Source organism: Gallus gallus, chromosome 10 (assembly GCF_016699485.2).
Source record: "Gallus gallus isolate bGalGal1 chromosome 10, bGalGal1.mat.broiler.GRCg7b, whole genome shotgun sequence".
Taxonomy (NCBI): domain Eukaryota; kingdom Metazoa; phylum Chordata; class Aves; order Galliformes; family Phasianidae; genus Gallus; species Gallus gallus.
Window position 1 is genome coordinate 19,437,050 of NC_052541.1, and position 16,617 is coordinate 19,453,666.

The window sequence follows — 16,617 nt, forward strand, 5'->3', positions numbered from 1 at the left end:
TGCTCTGGCATCAAGTGAGTGGCGGTGGTGGGTCTTTGATGCTGTGCTCACCCCTACCCCCTCGTGGGGAGCACTGCAGCATCCGTCCCACGTTGGCATCTCCGTGAGCGCAATATCCTGCAGTGACACTGATGGGACAAGAGGTGATGGCTTTGAGGTGCGCCAGGGGGGGCTCAGGTTGGATATTAGGAAATATTTCCTCTCCTAAAGAGCGGTGCTGCACTGCACAGCTGCCCAGGGAGTGGGGAGGGGTCCCCATCCCTGGGGGTGCTCCAGAACCGCGGGGATGTGGCACTGAGGGACGCAGGCAGTGGGCACAGTGGGGTGGGTTGGGGAACTCAGAGGTCTTTTCCAGCCTTAATGGTTCCATGCTTCTGTTGCATGAAGATATGACACTGCCCGGGGGACAGCACGCAGGTATGGTGCTGCTGAGCCTCGGGACAGCAGAGCAGGGCTGGAGCCCAGCGCTGAGCTCTTTGATTCTCTGAGCATTGATGTCGGTTCGGTTCATCTTTTTGTCATTGATATTACGTGTTTATCTAAAAGGGAATCTCGCTTTCATCATTGTGGATTTGGGGCCTTTTTGCTCTGCATGACAACGAGGTGGGAAGCAGCTACTGAGGGCTGGGAGCCTCTCTGGAGAGGCTTCCCTTTAAAATGCCCTTTGCAAATACCGTGTTAGACAAAACAGCTCTGCTGCCCGAAGGCATTTCCATCCGCAGCCGCAGCCGGGAAGGCAGCATATCAGAGAGCAGCATTTCTCCAAGGCAAATGGATCTGTTCTCATCTGGTTTTCCTCTTTGATGCATTTTTATGTTAAGGGCTCTAAGTGCTCCTTTAATAGTTCTGGCCTTGTCAGGGAAGCTGATGGTTCTCTGCTTTCTTGTCTCTTCCAGCCTTCCCTCCTCGAGCTCCCGGCAGTGCCCTCTCTGGGAAACGGCTTTCCATGTCCGTGCCGCTCCGCCTCGCTGAGCCCGAGCCGGGAGGATCTGTAGCATCCAACATCGTTGGCCCAAAACGCGGCGTGTCCAATTATTCGCCTGGATGATGGGGAGCTCCCGGGAGAAGCCCAACGACAACAGCAAAGTGAGGAAATCAGTGTGCTGTGGGGCGGTGGGACCCCCATGCTGGTGTCTGTGGCACAGTGTGGGGCTGAGCAGTCACAGAACTGCAGAATCGGGAAGGCTGGGAAGATCTCTGAGAACCCCAAGCCCACCCCACAGTGCCCACTGGCTGTGCTCTCAGTGCTGCATCTCCACCGTTCAGGTACACCTCCAGGAAGCCCCTGGGTGCTGCTGTGCCGTGGGTCTCACCACACCTCAGAGCTTCTCATCCCTCCTGCTGCTCTGTCCAAGGCCACAGGGTGGGTGTCGGGTGGTACCGAGAGCCTCCATGTCCTGCTTTGGGGAGTTGGTATCCACAGCCTTCAAGGTAAGGGCAAGAACATTGGAAAAGCAATGGACGGCAGGTGACACCACCACGGCACTCAGGGAGGGCTGTTGCAGTCACTTGTTGGCGATAAGCTCAGGCATGAGCTCTGCATAGGGGTGACCTCCCCCACAAAACATCCTTGCCCCTGCCGGCCCACGTGGTAGAGGCGGATGGAGGTCTCCATGCAGCGCCCTGCATCAAAGCGCACACACCAGGCAGGTGTGGCTTGGATTGCTCTGCAGATAACTCTCCCTGCCCTCCTTCTTGCACGAGGGCTGGGTTTTTAATTAGCTTTTTGAAATGCAATTTTAAACTTTTTTTTCCCTCTCTTATGGAATCTGCTTGCGTTTTTATCTCAGTTTAGAATGCACAAAGCTTGACAATTTTGTTCTCAGAGTCAGTGGGATGATCAAGGTTTTTACAGTCTACTAAATTATTAAAGGAAACTCAGTTACTCACTAAATATTATTGCTTCCATACTGTCAGGGAGAAGATCACAGTAATATTTTGTTAATTCAAACATCTTTCTCTTTCTCTGAGGCTATTGATGACAGGCAAAGAGCTTGCATAATATACAAAGGTGCTTGTTACAGCAAGAGGACGTAATTAATGTCAGCAGGAACAATAAGTCTTTGCACCAGGGCTGTGCAGCTGGCTGGAGGCTGTCCACAGCTCGGCTGGCATTTCAGATGGCCACCGGGCTGTAGGGGTGCCCTTAGGCACTGGGAGAGGTTTGGTGCAAAAAGAAAGGATTTAGGTCAGAGCTTAGGGGAAATTCTTCACTAAGAGGTCAGTGAGGCACTGGAACAGAGAAATGGGTGCCCCATCCCTGAAGGTGCCCAAGGCCAGGCTGGATGGGGCGCTGGGCAGCACGGTCAACTCCTCCATGGCAGTAGGTTGGAACTGGCTGAGCATTGAGGTCCCTTCCAACCCAACCATTCTGTGGCTCTAGGACTATAGGATTCTGTAATTCTACAGTATTCTCCTCAAGCAGATCCTATGGGGCATTGGATGGCCAGCAGTGAGCTGTAGCATCCCGTGGTGTGGTGTTGTCTTGTGCCCATCTCCAGCCACCACTCTGGTGGCCAAATGGGAACGCAACATCTGTATCAGCACCAGGTCCATACCCTACCTGCCTGCAAGTGCCCCCAGCCCTGCAGGGGAGAACGGACCACCCCAGGGACCACGATGGGGACGCGTGGCACATCCCCTGTTGGCACAGGGCAGCAGGGACCCGCGGGCAGGTTGCCTTTGGGGCTGCTTGGCAGAGGACGCCCGCAGCGAGACGCTGCCACGCACAGCCTGGGGCTCGTGTGGCTGTGTGGCAAGTTGTATTTTCACACCAATGTTTTTGGTTTTTTTTTTCAAGTCATTACAAGCTAAACAGCTCAAATAGTCTTCAAGGTGAAATCTGCTTTTCATTACTCTGTAAGGGCACTGCGGCTTCATTTTCATAAGTTACATTACCATATGCAGCATTATAGTGCTTTGCTCTGCTACATATTGTCAACATTAAATAACCTCTTTTTGTGGTTACATCATAAAAATTCTTTAGATCTTGGAAGCAGACTGTGAATATTTGCATATGTATATCTTTAATTTTCACAGAACAGGCTGGCTACCAGATGGGTGAACCAAATAAGCCTCCAACATTTATCTGAGAGTTCGACGTTTTCCTGTGTTGTTAACCGCAGAGGAAACTAGGTGGTTTGCAGCCACGCTGAGCCGCTGCCAGCCCCCAGCCTTCGAATATTTTCACAGGGAGGGGGAGGAGGGAGGGGGCTTTTTCCTCCAAGCCAGATGGCCGTATGGAATCAATAAAAGTCCGTTTCAAAAGTTTGTTTACTTAACATTGAATATAATATGCCTTTGTGGTCCCTTTGCACTGCACAAAAATGTGATCCAGCACCGAGCTAATGAGGAGAGCGCTGCGGAGGACATCGCTGCACCGGTCGTTGCCTTTTGCACCCACCTCGTGGGCTCTGTGGGGGCTTTTAGGGCTTGTAGGGCTGTGGGGCAGCAGGGACTCTTTCTTTCTTGCTGGAGCTCTGGATGGTGGTACTTGGGCTGTGAGGATGTCAGCTGGATGTTGGGTGTTGGAAATCAGATGTTGGATGTTGGTAGTCAGATGTCGGAAGTCAGATGTTGGATATTGGATGCTGGGTGTTGAAAGTTGGATGTTGGAAGTTGGGTGTTGGAAGTCAGGTGTTGGGTATTGGTAGTTGGATGTTGGAAGTTGGGTGTTGGAATTCAGGTGTTGGGTATTGGTAGTTGGATGTTGGAAGTCAGGTGTCGGATATTGGAAGCTGGGTGTTGGAAGTCAGATGTTGGATATTGGATATTGGAAGTTGGGTGTTGGAAATTGAGTGTTGGAAGTTGAATGTCAGAAGTTGGATGTTAGATGCTGGGTGTTGGAACTTGGATGTTGATTGGGTGCAGCCCCTAAAACCTGTGCAGGAGGAAGGCTCAGCATGTGTGAAATATCTGAAACCTTGTAAGGTATTCATCTTGTGCTGTAATTATTTTTAAACATCCCAAATTATATGAGTAGTACAGGGAAAACAATGTCGGCTTGTCTTTAAAACACAGCCTTTCATTACGGAAATCTGTCATCTGTTAATTCATTAGAGCCCCGACAGAAAGAGCTGAGATCAAAACTATTTTAAATGATTCCTGATGACACACAATGGCAAATTTCAGCCATTATTCCGGAAATGTAACCATCATTCTTTCTGCTGGATTCAACAAGGGTCCTTCCTCTGATATTAATTGACTTCTAAGTAGTTGCACATGTTGTTGTTGTGTTATTGCTCAGATCTCTTTCTGAAGTGCGTGGCGATGTGAGCAAGAAGCCTTGGGCTCCTCAGATCTCTCTGTCAGACCCACACAGCACTGAGCTCTTAGCACTGGGAACCAGGGGATCACCAAGCTCTGGGCTCTGCTGCCTTCACCTGCTTTAGTGAGCGGGGGGCAGTTAGCCTCCATGAGAAAAAGAATAAAAAACACCACACATCTGTTTTGTTTTTCTGTTGGTTTTTTTCTTTCTTTCTTTCCTTTTTTTTTTTTTTTCCCTGAAGATCCAAGGCAGAATTTCAAAGCAAATTCCAAATCTTATTTTGCTGCCTTTGTTTCCACGACATCTCTGCGGGCGCAGCTGTCTGCACTGCTCATGGAGCCATCCAAGAGCCCGCATGGCAAACGCAGACCCAAGGTGCTGGGACAGGCTCTGTGCTGTTAATGAATTTATTTGTTAATGGCATTATTGCCACTCAAAGCAAGCTGCAGAATCTGTGGAGTATTTGCCATTTGCATTGTTTTCCCTTTGCATTTCAGGCTTGGCTGGGGCAGCGCAGGTGCTGGTGGCCTCGTGATGCTGGAAAGCCATGTTCATCCTCCTTGGTCTTTGTGGCTCAGCTGGTGCTGTGTGGGTAATGCCTCACATCTGCTGTGTGCACAGCACAACATGGTCCTGGGAACCTGAAAGACGTGGAAGAAAACCAAGTCCTGTCCTTCATGCAGCTTCTGCCACAAGGTGAGAATCTCGGCCGACGTTCAGCCTCCAACAGATGCTATTCATGTGAGTGAGATGTGCTCCCCATGGCCGTCGTGGTGGATGTGGCCATAGAATAGAATCACTGAGGCTGGAAAAGCCCTCTGAGATGCCCAAGCCCACCCCACCCCATCATCCCCACTGACCATGTCCCTCAGTGCCACATCTCTGTGGTTCTGGAACACCTTCTGGGTGACCCCAGGTCTGTTCCCAAGGATTTCTGCTGGTGTGTCACAGAACATCTTTATTCTTGTTGAGTAATCCAGGCCAAGCGTAGGTTTACCCTGCATGTATGGGGCAGCTGGCAGGCATTGATGGGGGGCAGCAAAGTGCTTGTGGAGGAGAAGTGGTTCTTTGTGTTGCCAAAAATCAGTATTTTGTGCTGTTAAAGCTGGCTCTGTACTTTTTCCAAGTGAAGTATATGAAAATCCTGCTCAAATGATGCGTGAGTTTCTTATGAACTGGGCTGAGAGCCGATAAATTGCTGTGTTTAATTAAATACCTCGATTTACTGAACTTGAGGTGAAGCCAAGCATGGCAAGCAGGGCCGCTTTTATGCATTATAAGAAGACAAGAAAGCCAACAATGAGCCATAAAATATTGTAGGACCAAAACAACAACAAAAGGGGATGGGGTGGGATTTGAGTGCTCTTTTTTATTTAACAGAATCCCACCCCTGCTTTGGTTTGATGCAAGGGAGGGGTACAGAGGGAAGCGTGCAGGGGGGGTGCAGGGGAGATGCTGGCCCTGGGGGCTGCCTGCTCGTGCACGGCCACCCCAATGGCTTTGCGCCATCCCTGCTGCAGTGCTGAACCAACCCACGGCCTCAGGGGAGCGGGGCTGGGCTGATTTACCTGCACAGCGCCTCGCCGCGTGAGAGCATAACTCTTCTGCACACCACACAGTGCCTCTGTACTTCATTGCACTTTAAATAGCACAGCGGAGAGGAGAAATAATTATTCTCGTAGGTTGGCTGGGGCTGATTCTAAATCTGCACGAGCAGAGCTGCTCGGGGACTTTTGGTGCTTGAGTCAGCGATCCTCTGACTTTGTGACTTCAGAAAGGGACGAGCGTTTGCCTTCTTCTTTTTCTCTTTGCAATACTTAATGACAAAGATATAAATCCATGGCAGCCCTGAGGCATAAATAGCCGTAGCGCAGCCAGCTTGCTCTGCCACCCACGGCCCACGAGAGGTCTTCACTGCTTTCTTTTCATCTGTGAACTTGCTCCAGCAGAAAGCAAACCAGTGCCTCCCCTCTCCCCCCCCCCCCAACATCCTTACTGGGATGCACTGGGAGCATCGCCGTGGGGCAGCCCATCGTAGTGCTGTGGGGTTTGCTGCTGTGAAGCCCCTGCTGTATTTAGGGCCTAACATCTTTCTGCAGAGCACCCCCTGTGCCGTCCCCATGGCGTTTGCATGGCGTGCCTTCCACCAACGTGTGGGTGACGCGGAGCATGGGGTGCCCAGCAAGCACAGGGATGGGACTATGGGATATTACCCACAAATAGAGGAGGAGAGGGGGAGGAAAAGGAGAAGCAGGAGTCGGAGGGCTGCGTATGGGTGGCACAGGAGTAGCAGCAAATAGAAACAGCCCATGGTGCACGGCTGGGCCTGGGGAACAGCTGTCCCTCTGGATGCTCACGAGTTAACCAGACAGGCCCATGGCTGCAGGAAGGAGCAGAGCCCGCCGGTGCCAGCAGAAAGCTGTGAAAACATCGAGCAGAGTGTTTACATGGCTTTTTCTTTCTTTTTATTTTGAGATGCTCTGATTACAAGCCAGACTTTTAAAGACAGGAAGTGGCCAGCAGATGAGCGTATCAATCACTGCCTTTATAAGCTTTTGAAGATTCTGCAAATCATTTTATGGCTCAGATAGCAGCCTTCCTGCAAAGGCAATAAACCTGGCAATGAGTCAGGCTGAGGATGTGTGCCGTGCCCAAGGGCTCAGTGCTTTGCCTGTCCGGGTCAGCTCTGTGGGGTGACTGCTCTTCTTCCTGTATGGCTGCACTGGGAATGGGTGGATGGAGCAAAAGGAGACACGTCCCCATCCGTGCTGTGCTCCTTTGGGAGTGGGCCCTGTGCATGGGGAGGATGCACGAGCTAAATAAACCATGTGAGCTGAGTGGGTCCTCAGCGTGGAGGTGCGGCGCTTCCCAGGGCAACCACATCCACAATTGCACATGAAACTCCTTTTAAGATAAGATGCAAATGTCTGGAGACTTTCCTATCTGCAGGCATTAGGAGAGTCTGGGCTGCAGTCTCTGATGCCTCTGTGACTGTGCACGTCCTCTCCTCCATACCAATCCCTGCGGGGGGACGCTCTGCTGGGGCTGCAGCCCGTTCCATTGCTGGGCCAATGCACAACTGCTCCTTGCTGCTTCCAGACGGCGCAGCCAAATAAACCTCCCGCTCCTTCCCTCTTCCCGGTGCCATTACTGCCTCCCGCCCCGTAATTCGCAGCCATGAGTGAGTCAAATTCAATTTTATAGTGAGTGTGCAAAGTGAACTGTAGCTGGGGAGCAGTTCGGTGCGCGCCATCCCTCCCCAGCCTGACAACCAGCCTTACTGCCCAGCAGGGAATAGCCTGATCGCTCGTTTACGGCTGCAATCATCTCTCTGTTACAGCATTAGAAAGGAATGAGCACCAAAAGCCATTATAATTAAGATCTCTCCGGAGCTGACAGTAGAAATAGATGGCATGTGGAGCTGGAGCTCCGTGGCTCAGCTGTTTCTTTTCGAGCTGTCACTGGAAAATTACAGAGGCTGACAATCATATTCTGAGCTCAGCTGTGCCGAGCAGCACACATCCAGCACAGCACCAGGCACTGCCGTGGGCTCAGCCCTCCAAACCCAAAGGCTTGCACTGCGCTGGGCCACCTGCACAGCACTCAGGTTGGTGTTCACCCCGCTTGGTGTCCCCTACTGATATACAGGAGCACCCAAGGTGGTTCCAGAGCTGCACAGAGCTCCTGTGCCAGGCCGGGAGGTTGGGCTGCCCTGGGTGTGTGCTCTGGTGCTCAGCTGGGAGGGCACATCAGGTCCGTGTGTCCACATTTGAACCTGGGCTGCTATCTGTTACCTGATGCTGACAGCCCGCAATCACCGCTGGCCTCTCCCCGTGCACAGAGGTGCTCACAGAGCCCAAAGTGTCAGAGATATTCAGGGCAGCAGCCAAGGAGCACTGCACAGCGCTGTGGGTCTTCATACCTCGGGAAGCGTTGCCCAACAGAATTGAAACAGCAGCTGATGGTTTCCCAATTATTGCTTAATAACGAGCAGCTCCTCCCCTGCCCCCAGACAGCAAACAGTGCACAGTGCTGCGGTGACGGAGCTGCTGAGCGATGCCTGCTGCACCCTCCTGCTTTTCTCCTACCTCCAAGCTGGGGAGATCCCCACCGCTCTGCTGTGCGTTTCACCTCCTCTTCGCCCATTAAGAGGCCCTCTGTGCTCAGCAGGACGTTGGGATGGGGCTCTTGCTGCTCTGTGCGTGGCAGCAGCTGAAGGCACGCGTTTTCTGCCTGCATTTTTTGCTGACAGCCGGCATCAAAGCTATTCCTTTTAAATGTCTGATGCTGTATCTCGTTGCAGGAGGCTGTGTTGGGTTACTCCTTGCCACATACCACTGCGAGAGGGTGTGTTATTTAAAGAACCAGTGCTTAGCAAACCTCACTCCCTCACCCCGTTGGATAACTGTGCTATAAGCACGAGTGGCCTTGCTTTTCTTTCCAATGGCTGCGTTTTTAAAGGCACCCAGATTAGAAACCAATTTGCAGGTAAGGGAAGCATCGCCTCTGGGGTTTTCTGCTGGCTCAGTCGCAGCATGGCAGCGGGCATGAGCTGCTGTGCATCTGGATACGGGAGTTTGGGTCTATGCCACTGCTTTGGGGCAGGTTGGGATTCCATGCAAGCCTTTGGGCCTGCAAAGAGCAAGGCTTTTGGAGAAGCTCCCTCTGCCTCAATGCAAAAAGCTCCGGAGCCACGCTGCCCCTTCCCACCATCCCACATCAGCCAAAGCTTCCTTCTAAGCTGCAAATGAATTATTGATGCAATTATTCATCCTCATTTAAACATCTATTTTGTGGCATTTAAATAACAGCGCTCAGAATATGTCAACAGTTTACACAATAATTTGGATTCTGATCTTTATACCTCTGTTTTCTCCCACACAAATAATTGGAACTCATCCATTCTAAGTGACAATTGCAGATAAGCATCGCTCTTTTTTTTTCCTGTTGCACATGTGCATTATCTAAATATATTAAAACACTCCATTTTAAATTCATTTGAATGATTAATCAGTTACTCGGCTGTAATTGTTTGTGTTAAGACAACTCAGATTAGAAAACAGATCAGGGAGACAATTAGGAAGGCAAGCAGTGTGAAATCGCTGTCGATAGCTGCGTGTGAGCGGCTGAGGATGCAGCGCTGTGCTGCAGAGCAGTGGCGTTCTGCTGTGGGCTCCGTGCACCCCAGTGTGGGACCGGCACTGTGCTGGGACCCCGGGCTGGCACTGGTCTGGGGGGCTGCGTGGGATGGGATGGATGCTGCTGCTCCCATAGGGATGCAATGGGGTGCCAAGGCTGGGCTTCGTGTGGGGACCTGGATCCATCCCAAGCTGCAGAAAAGGGGAAACATTGGAAAAACCCCATGAGGAGAGGAGAATAGGAGGGCTCTCGGCTGGGCATGGTGCAGCTCTGCAGCCAGTGTGTTTTGCCCAACCACAGCAGCGGGGCTACAGCAGGATGCACCCATCCCCACATCCCTCCCTGCAGGTTCTCATTGATCATCCCACTGTATTAATTACCCCTGGGATACTCCACTTACCCTGAGCAGCTGCAGCTCCTCTCCTCCCGCAGGGCTTTGCTCTGCTTCATGCCCAGATAGGAGGGAGTTGGGCTCTAACGTCACAGCTCGGGCTCTGACCACCCCGGCACAAAGCTTGCTGGCAGCGAGGCGATGACAAGTGGCACTGACCCATGCTGGCATCACTCCCATGCCCCCCCCCAGCCCGGCTGATCCCCCCGCTCTCCCCCCCAAGTTGGAACAGAGGCTCTCCCAGGCTGTGCTGTCCCCATCGTGAAGGAGTGGTTTGGCACTACCCTGGGTGAAAATGCGGCATAAGGAGCCAGAACAGGCGCTGGCCAGAGGGAGCTGGGTGGCAGCCAGGGGCTTGGCCCCATCCCCAGCAGCAGGAGGTCTGCCCTTAAATGTGTGCTTTAAGGAGAAAGCACTTCAGACAGCTCACCCCGAGCTGTCAGCCCACGCTGTGCCCCCCACCCTGCAGAACCTGGGTTGCTTTGCTTCGATCCCAGAGCCCTGCCTGGTGATGGATGGCAGTGCTCAGACACACAGCCCCGCTGCTTCACTGCAATTTGTATTTCTGGCTTCAAGGAGGAACGCTGGAGCTGCCCTAATGCTTCTTGTTGTTGAAGTGCCTCAGCACTTTCTGGGCTCCTTGGCTCAGGAGAGGAATCAGGTTTTGATTTTGCTGATCATTACCAGAAGCAATGCAAGCAGGGTTTGTGAGCTGGGAGCCGAGAGGCCACCTGCACTCATGCGATGATCTGCACCACCACTGCACTGATGTGGTTACAAAAGCCTGCTGGCTGTGGTGAGAAGGGTGCATGGCTTGAAGGCAGCAGCAGGACAAAGCAGTTTTGCAAAACCTGCAGATAAGAAGCAGCGGTGCAGCCCTGAGCTGTGCACCCAGCTGCACCTGCAGCACAGAGCAGCAGCAAAGTGCAAGTGGCTGCTGGTGGAGGACCACAGAACCATCGAATATCCCACGCTGGAAGGGATGCATCAGGGCTGCCACGCAGCCATCCTACAGCCAGACGCTGCCGTGATGCATGGAGCTCGTTCCCCATCACCAGCAGCTCGAGCAAAGTCGGCTGTAATGAAAAACCAATATTTCCCACAATCCCCTCCATAATGACTTTAGCACATTGATGAGCTGGGAGCTGCACGCTGCAGGGCCAGCTGCATGCAGAGGGGTGCAGCGAGCGCCGACAGCAGGCCCCAGATTCCTGTTTGCTAACAGAGAGCTCGGCACGACGACTGCTGCATTGCCCCGCCACGCACACCCATGCACACTTCTTGCAGTCCCGCTGCACCCACCAGCATTCCCTTGCAAAAAGCCAGCAGCGTCCATCAGCACCGTGCTCAGCAAAAGGGAGCAGCGCTCTGAAGGCTCCTTAAGCAAACCCACAAACCCACCCCTGGCAGCAGTTTTCCCTGCTGTCCCCACATCAGCTGCAGGAGGTGCTGCGAGCAGTTCGTACACAGACAGCTTTTGTTCTGCTCCTGGAGAGATCCCCCAACCCCTTCAAAGCCACTCAGCCTCTTGTACTATTATTACTTTTTTTTGGACTCCAGTAAGGGGAAAAACATCTTTCATTTGTCCTAATTTAATGCTGTTAATGAGATTGATGCTGCAGGCTGCCCATAACGTCAGCAAGACGTGTGGGTCAAGCACCCTCCATTAACAGCAGCACCCAGCCCACAGCCATGACCCTGCTATCAGGGGGCAGGCCCTTTGGCAGCAGCACAGCGTTTTACCAGCCCTGTTCTCACCCGGTTTTCATTTTCTTTCCTATTTTTGCAGCTCTGCTCCATTAATCTTCTTCCTGGCATCAGTTTTCTGAAGCCTCGGTATGTAATGCGTTCAGCAGCACTGCGCGTTTGCTTTTTATTTCTCCTTCTCCCCTAGGTCTCGTTGGCTTTGTAACAAGGCACAGAACGACCTGATGATGGGAAGGATGTACAGATGCTTCTCAGTTGGGCACTGTGTGGCTCTGAGCGCTCACCTCGAGCTGCTGGCTCTGCCCCCAGGTGCTCCCCCGTTGGCAGGAGGGATGCTGCTGCTCCTGTCACAGCTGTCCCCTTATGGCTGCAGAACCCTTGCTCGGGGCTCCTGATACCCAGGGCTGGTCCAGGTGCTCCTGGAGTCCGGCCAGCTGTGATAAATCTCCTTAATTGCAGCTCATTGTAATTATGCTTTATATGGAGCTGATGCTATTACTGCTGGGTGCTTTGGCCTGATCAATCCTAAGCAGGAGATCTCTAGCCCTCCTTGGGGGCTGGGGACATTGAGCTCCAGGGTTTGCTGGGGCTGGTGGAGCTGGCTTTCAGCCCTGTGCTGCAATGGGCAGAGTGCAGGAGCAAAGGTAGTGGGGAGATGGCCATCCGTACCTCACTTCATTTTGGTACTGTCCACCCAAGAACCTGTCTGGTGCGTGTGCAGAACCTTCAGCATTAATGACCCTCTGAAAGGTAAGCAATCAGAGAATCATTACGGTTGGAAATGGCATCTGAGATCCCCACCCCACCATGCCCACTGACCACATCCCTCGGTGCCACATCTCTATGTTCCCTGAGCATCCCCAGGGATGGAGACCTCCACCGCTCCCTGGGCACCCTGTGCTGGTGCATTACAGCTCTTCAGAGAAGAAATGTTTCCAGATGTCCAGCCTGATCCTCTCCTGGTGCAATGTGGGACCATCACCTCTCATCCTATCAACACCACTGCCATCTCCAGCCCTTCTCTAAGCGCTCCATGCATCCACAGCGGGTATTGAGGTCACGTTTTGGGCACGCAGCCCCATTTGCTGAGGGGTGAGGTGAGTGTCGTGAGTCAGAATGAGTTTTCCCATAGGAAATGCCCCACGGTCTCTTCCCACCCAGCAGCGGGCGCTCCCGACCCGGGGTGCTCCATGGATCATGGCACGGCTCCATCTGGCTGATCCCAAGGAATGCCCGGGCGCAGCCGCAGCTCCGGGGGATTAAACTGAAGTCTAACGTTACACCCCTTGGAAGAGCAGAGCTTTACTTGGAAACCGAATCGCATTAATTAGCATTCTGCTAATGGCTGTTTTGTATAAATATAGTGTGCCTTAATACCAACACGAGTCGCAGGTTGACATATTTAGATCGCTGATATCAAAGTCATTAACGCCTCTCCGTGGTAAACCTATTCTCAGTTCGGGCTGCAAATGGGATTCTCCTGAGCCAATCAATCTTCCTAAAGCCTGAGCAGAGCCTGTTGATCTTTAGCCACTGAATGGATGCAGCTTCCCAGAAATGTGCTTGCATCTGTCAGAATTATAAGCAGCTGGCAGCCCCAGACAGGGGTCATATTTGCCGTGAGTGTGAAAATAGGATCCCAGGACAAGAAATGCTACTTAGCAGCGTATCGATTCTGGGCGTGCTATTAATGTTGCAGCACAATGCGTGTGTGTGTCCGTGCAGGCACTCCTGCACATGCCAATTATGTATTTATACGCAAGGTCTCCTCTCACACAGACCCCGTGGTCCTGGAGCTGATCCAGGGCTTATTAAAACTTGGTGACATCAAAGGATGGGAAAGGTCTGCCCGAGCTGAGGAACTCGGAGAGCTTAACAATTATTTTGCCTTAATTCCCTCCTAATTTATCGTCTTTTTATTGCCCTGATTAAAAGCTCCCCTGTTTGATAGCGGCACCGAAGGTAATGGCGTTCTTCCGAGACTGATGGGTGGCAATTCCAGCAGGGGCTGCTGCCATCTGTGGGGCACTGCTGTGGGTTTCTGTCACAGCGTTGCCACCACAGCCACACTGCCAGCGCAGTGCCATCCCTGTGCTGCTCTGTGTGCCAGGCTGTGCGCTCAGCATCGTGGCTCCTCATGGCGCAGCCCCACAGCTCGACCCGGTGCTCATCGCAGTGCTGTTCCGTGCTGGTTATTATTAGATGGCAGTGACACGGATCAAAGCACGTAAGCCCAACTTCTGAAGCACGCAACCACCAACCTCGTCCAGGAGATCTTGCTCATTGCTGCAGCTTAGGGCCAAGCGTTTTAGCTTGAGCGTTTTCAGCCTTGGATTACAAATTGCAACACTTCTGAAGTCTGTGGGACTCAGCGCCTTCAGTTTCCATGCTGGGGATGGTGAAGGGATACTCCTGCATCTGTTCCATGAGATTGCCAAGCAGCACAATGGGAAACATGCTGGGCAACAAATGGGAATGGGCCGGCAGCAGTGAGAGCTGACTTTGTCAGTGGAGTTTTTTGGTGTTATTTTTCTAATTTTTTTCTTTTTCTTTGGTTGGGAGGACATAATAACACCTGTGCTTGGCTGATGGATGTTAAATAATGCTCCTTTCCTGGATTGAGGCAGACGGCATGTAACACTGAGGTCTGTGTGCTGCACTGATTACCCTGAGCCCCTGTTTGGGTTGTCTGGGGCTGAGCTGCTCTCCCTGGAGCTCTGGAGCGGCTGCAGTTCACCATCGGAAGTTTCTAGAATTGGACCCATCAGTAAAGGTATTGCACAAAAATGAGCGTGAGGCAAGAGAGCGGTCAGGGTGTGGGAAATACACTTGGTATGAATGACTGTGAGTATGGACTGATGCTCCCAGGCGTCATCACATGCTCACTGCTGCCTGTCCTCACCCATCTGCACCGTGTGCGTCTTCAGCTGCAACTGGGCTGCTTGCTTATCATACCCAGGTGCCTGCCAAATGGGAAAGCTGTCTTCAAAAAGATATAAGCGGGGATGATTCTTATGCCATTATTGCTCAGGGTCTGCTGAATGCTTGCAGGGCAAAGCAGTGCATCCTTGAGAATGTCTGAAATGCTGCGTTATAGGCGCACCAGTTGCAAAATAGATTTAAATTACGTCGAGCAACATGCTGCGGAATTTATGCTTCCAATTTCTCCATTTAGTGGTGAATCAGGCTTGTTTGCATTGCCAGCTAATCTTTCTGCCAGAGTTGTTAATGTGCTCTGACCCCTCTTTAACTCTGCATGCTGAGCTTGCCATTCAGCTTTTCTCTCTTAGCAGTGAATCAGCCACATGTGCCGGAGCCCCACTGCACAGCCCCTGTGGGCTGGAGGTGGCCTTGAGTGGCTTTTCCTGGTGAGACTCTGAGATTTCATTTGCTTGCAAGAAACCTGAGTTCTCTAGACGTTGCACCTTGCTTTCTCTGGAAGGCTTCCAGCATTCATTCTTGACAGGGAGCCAGCTCAGGCTGCCGTCCTGCTGCTGGAGGGCACTCCCAGCCTGGTGCTGTTGGGAAGCCCTGCTGCTCCCACACCAGCACGGTGCTTTTTGCACTGAGCGTGGCCCAAGTTGCAACTACAGCCCGTGACTCATTTGCTCAGTGCTTGCCAAGGCTGCTGAGTGGCTCCTGCTGCTCCCAGGGTGCCTCCCGTGCCCTGTAGGCTGCTGCTGCATCTCCCTTCATGTTCTGCTGGCACCACAGATGTCTGTGTACTGCACCTCCTTAAAATGATAGAATCATTCTGGTCGGAGAAGACCTCTGGGATCCCCAGCCCATCCCACCAAGCCCACTGACCATACATCCCTCAGTGCCCCACCTCCATGCTCCCTGGGCACCCCCAGGAATGGTGACCCCACCACTCCCTGGGCAGCCTGTCCTGGTGTGTTTCAGCTCTTTTGGAAAATAAATGTCCCCTAATATCCAACCTGAGCTCCCCTGGCACCACTTAAGGCCATTCCCTAGACATAAAACCCGAGAACCTTTAGGACCTCTAAGATCATCAGGTCCAACCAACCAACCCACCACCATGACCACTCATCCAAGTATTTCTTTAGGGAGGATGTAGGATGCTGTAGAAGTGCTGTTCCCAGTGCCCAGCGTCTACTCAGGGCTCCCATGTGTCTGAAGCATAGCCAACCCGCCACTAATGCCCCCTCCTCAGCTGGCGCTATGGTGCAGTCCCACGTAGAGTATGCCAATGGGGAATCCCTCCACGGTGCACTGAGGGCACACTGCCCCCGATGCACCCGCACGCACGCAGCCTGCAAAATCGAATAACAACCAGTTTAAAAACATACTAAAACCAGAAAATTTATGTAGCATGACCCAAATTGAATTATACATTACAGCACTGTAATTGATTTTTTAGAAGAGAGATTAAATTTATTTTATGCCTCACTAACTAACAGCTAGATTTACCTAATTGCTTAGAGTGCAGAGTTAGTATGATTCATTAAACCCCATACATGCCTGGGTACATTACACTGTGACTAAAGCTTCCCTGCTTCGAGCAATTAAAGTGGAGAAACTTGGGGCCTCATAAGTAATTGAATATAACAATACGGCTTGGAGTTGCTGTGGATGTCTTATTAAGTTCTTCAAGCAAAAAGACACACGTTCCCTCTGTTCTCCAGTGAATCATTTTGTGAGATTCTCTATGACTGGTGTTGTTTTCTCCTATTGCCAAAAAATAAAATAAAATAAAATAAAAAATGGTATCTACGAGACAGATTTCATGCCTTGATTCACAGTTTAATTTTATCAATCATAACATTTAAAAAAAAAACCTGACAGCGCCGAGTAGACATCCCCACTATTCCAAGGAGAGAAATTTTGGGTAGAGTGTAGGAACATTTGGTAATTACAGACACATTGCAAAAATAAAGGTAGCAATTTAGTAAAACAGGAGTGGAGAGAAATGATGGTTTTAGCTGGCAGGAATAAATGAGAGTTGTTTGGCTGGGTTTAATACGATCCCACACGCACGAGTCGTGCTTGGAACAAAGCGCCGGCTGCTGGGGATGGGTGGCAGCCACGCTGCATCCCCTCTTCCACCCACGCTATGGCATCCTCCATGAAAGGGGGATGGAGGAGCCCAGAA

At 51.8% G+C, this 16,617-nt stretch overlaps 2 long non-coding RNA genes across 3 annotated transcripts; one reads left to right on the top strand and one right to left on the bottom strand.

Annotated features, from left to right (window-relative positions):
* Positions 1-4,771: 4,771 nt before the first annotated feature.
* Positions 4,772-11,137, bottom strand: LOC107054229. Of its 2 annotated transcripts, XR_005862761.2 has the most exons (4): positions 11,100-11,137; positions 9,807-9,924; positions 8,356-8,604; positions 4,772-4,908 (listed from the first exon to the last, which is right to left on the bottom strand). It is a non-coding gene; the product is annotated as an uncharacterized LOC107054229 (long non-coding RNA). The 2 variants fall into 2 exon arrangements; XR_001468300.4 differs by lacking the exon at positions 11,100-11,137 and having other exon boundaries at positions 8,356-9,597; positions 9,807-9,860.
* LOC107054230 lies at positions 7,777-16,241 on the top strand. The gene is made up of 2 exons (XR_001468301.3): positions 7,777-12,552; positions 12,637-16,241. It is a non-coding gene; the product is annotated as an uncharacterized LOC107054230 (long non-coding RNA).
* The last annotated feature ends 376 nt before the right edge of the window (positions 16,242-16,617 follow it).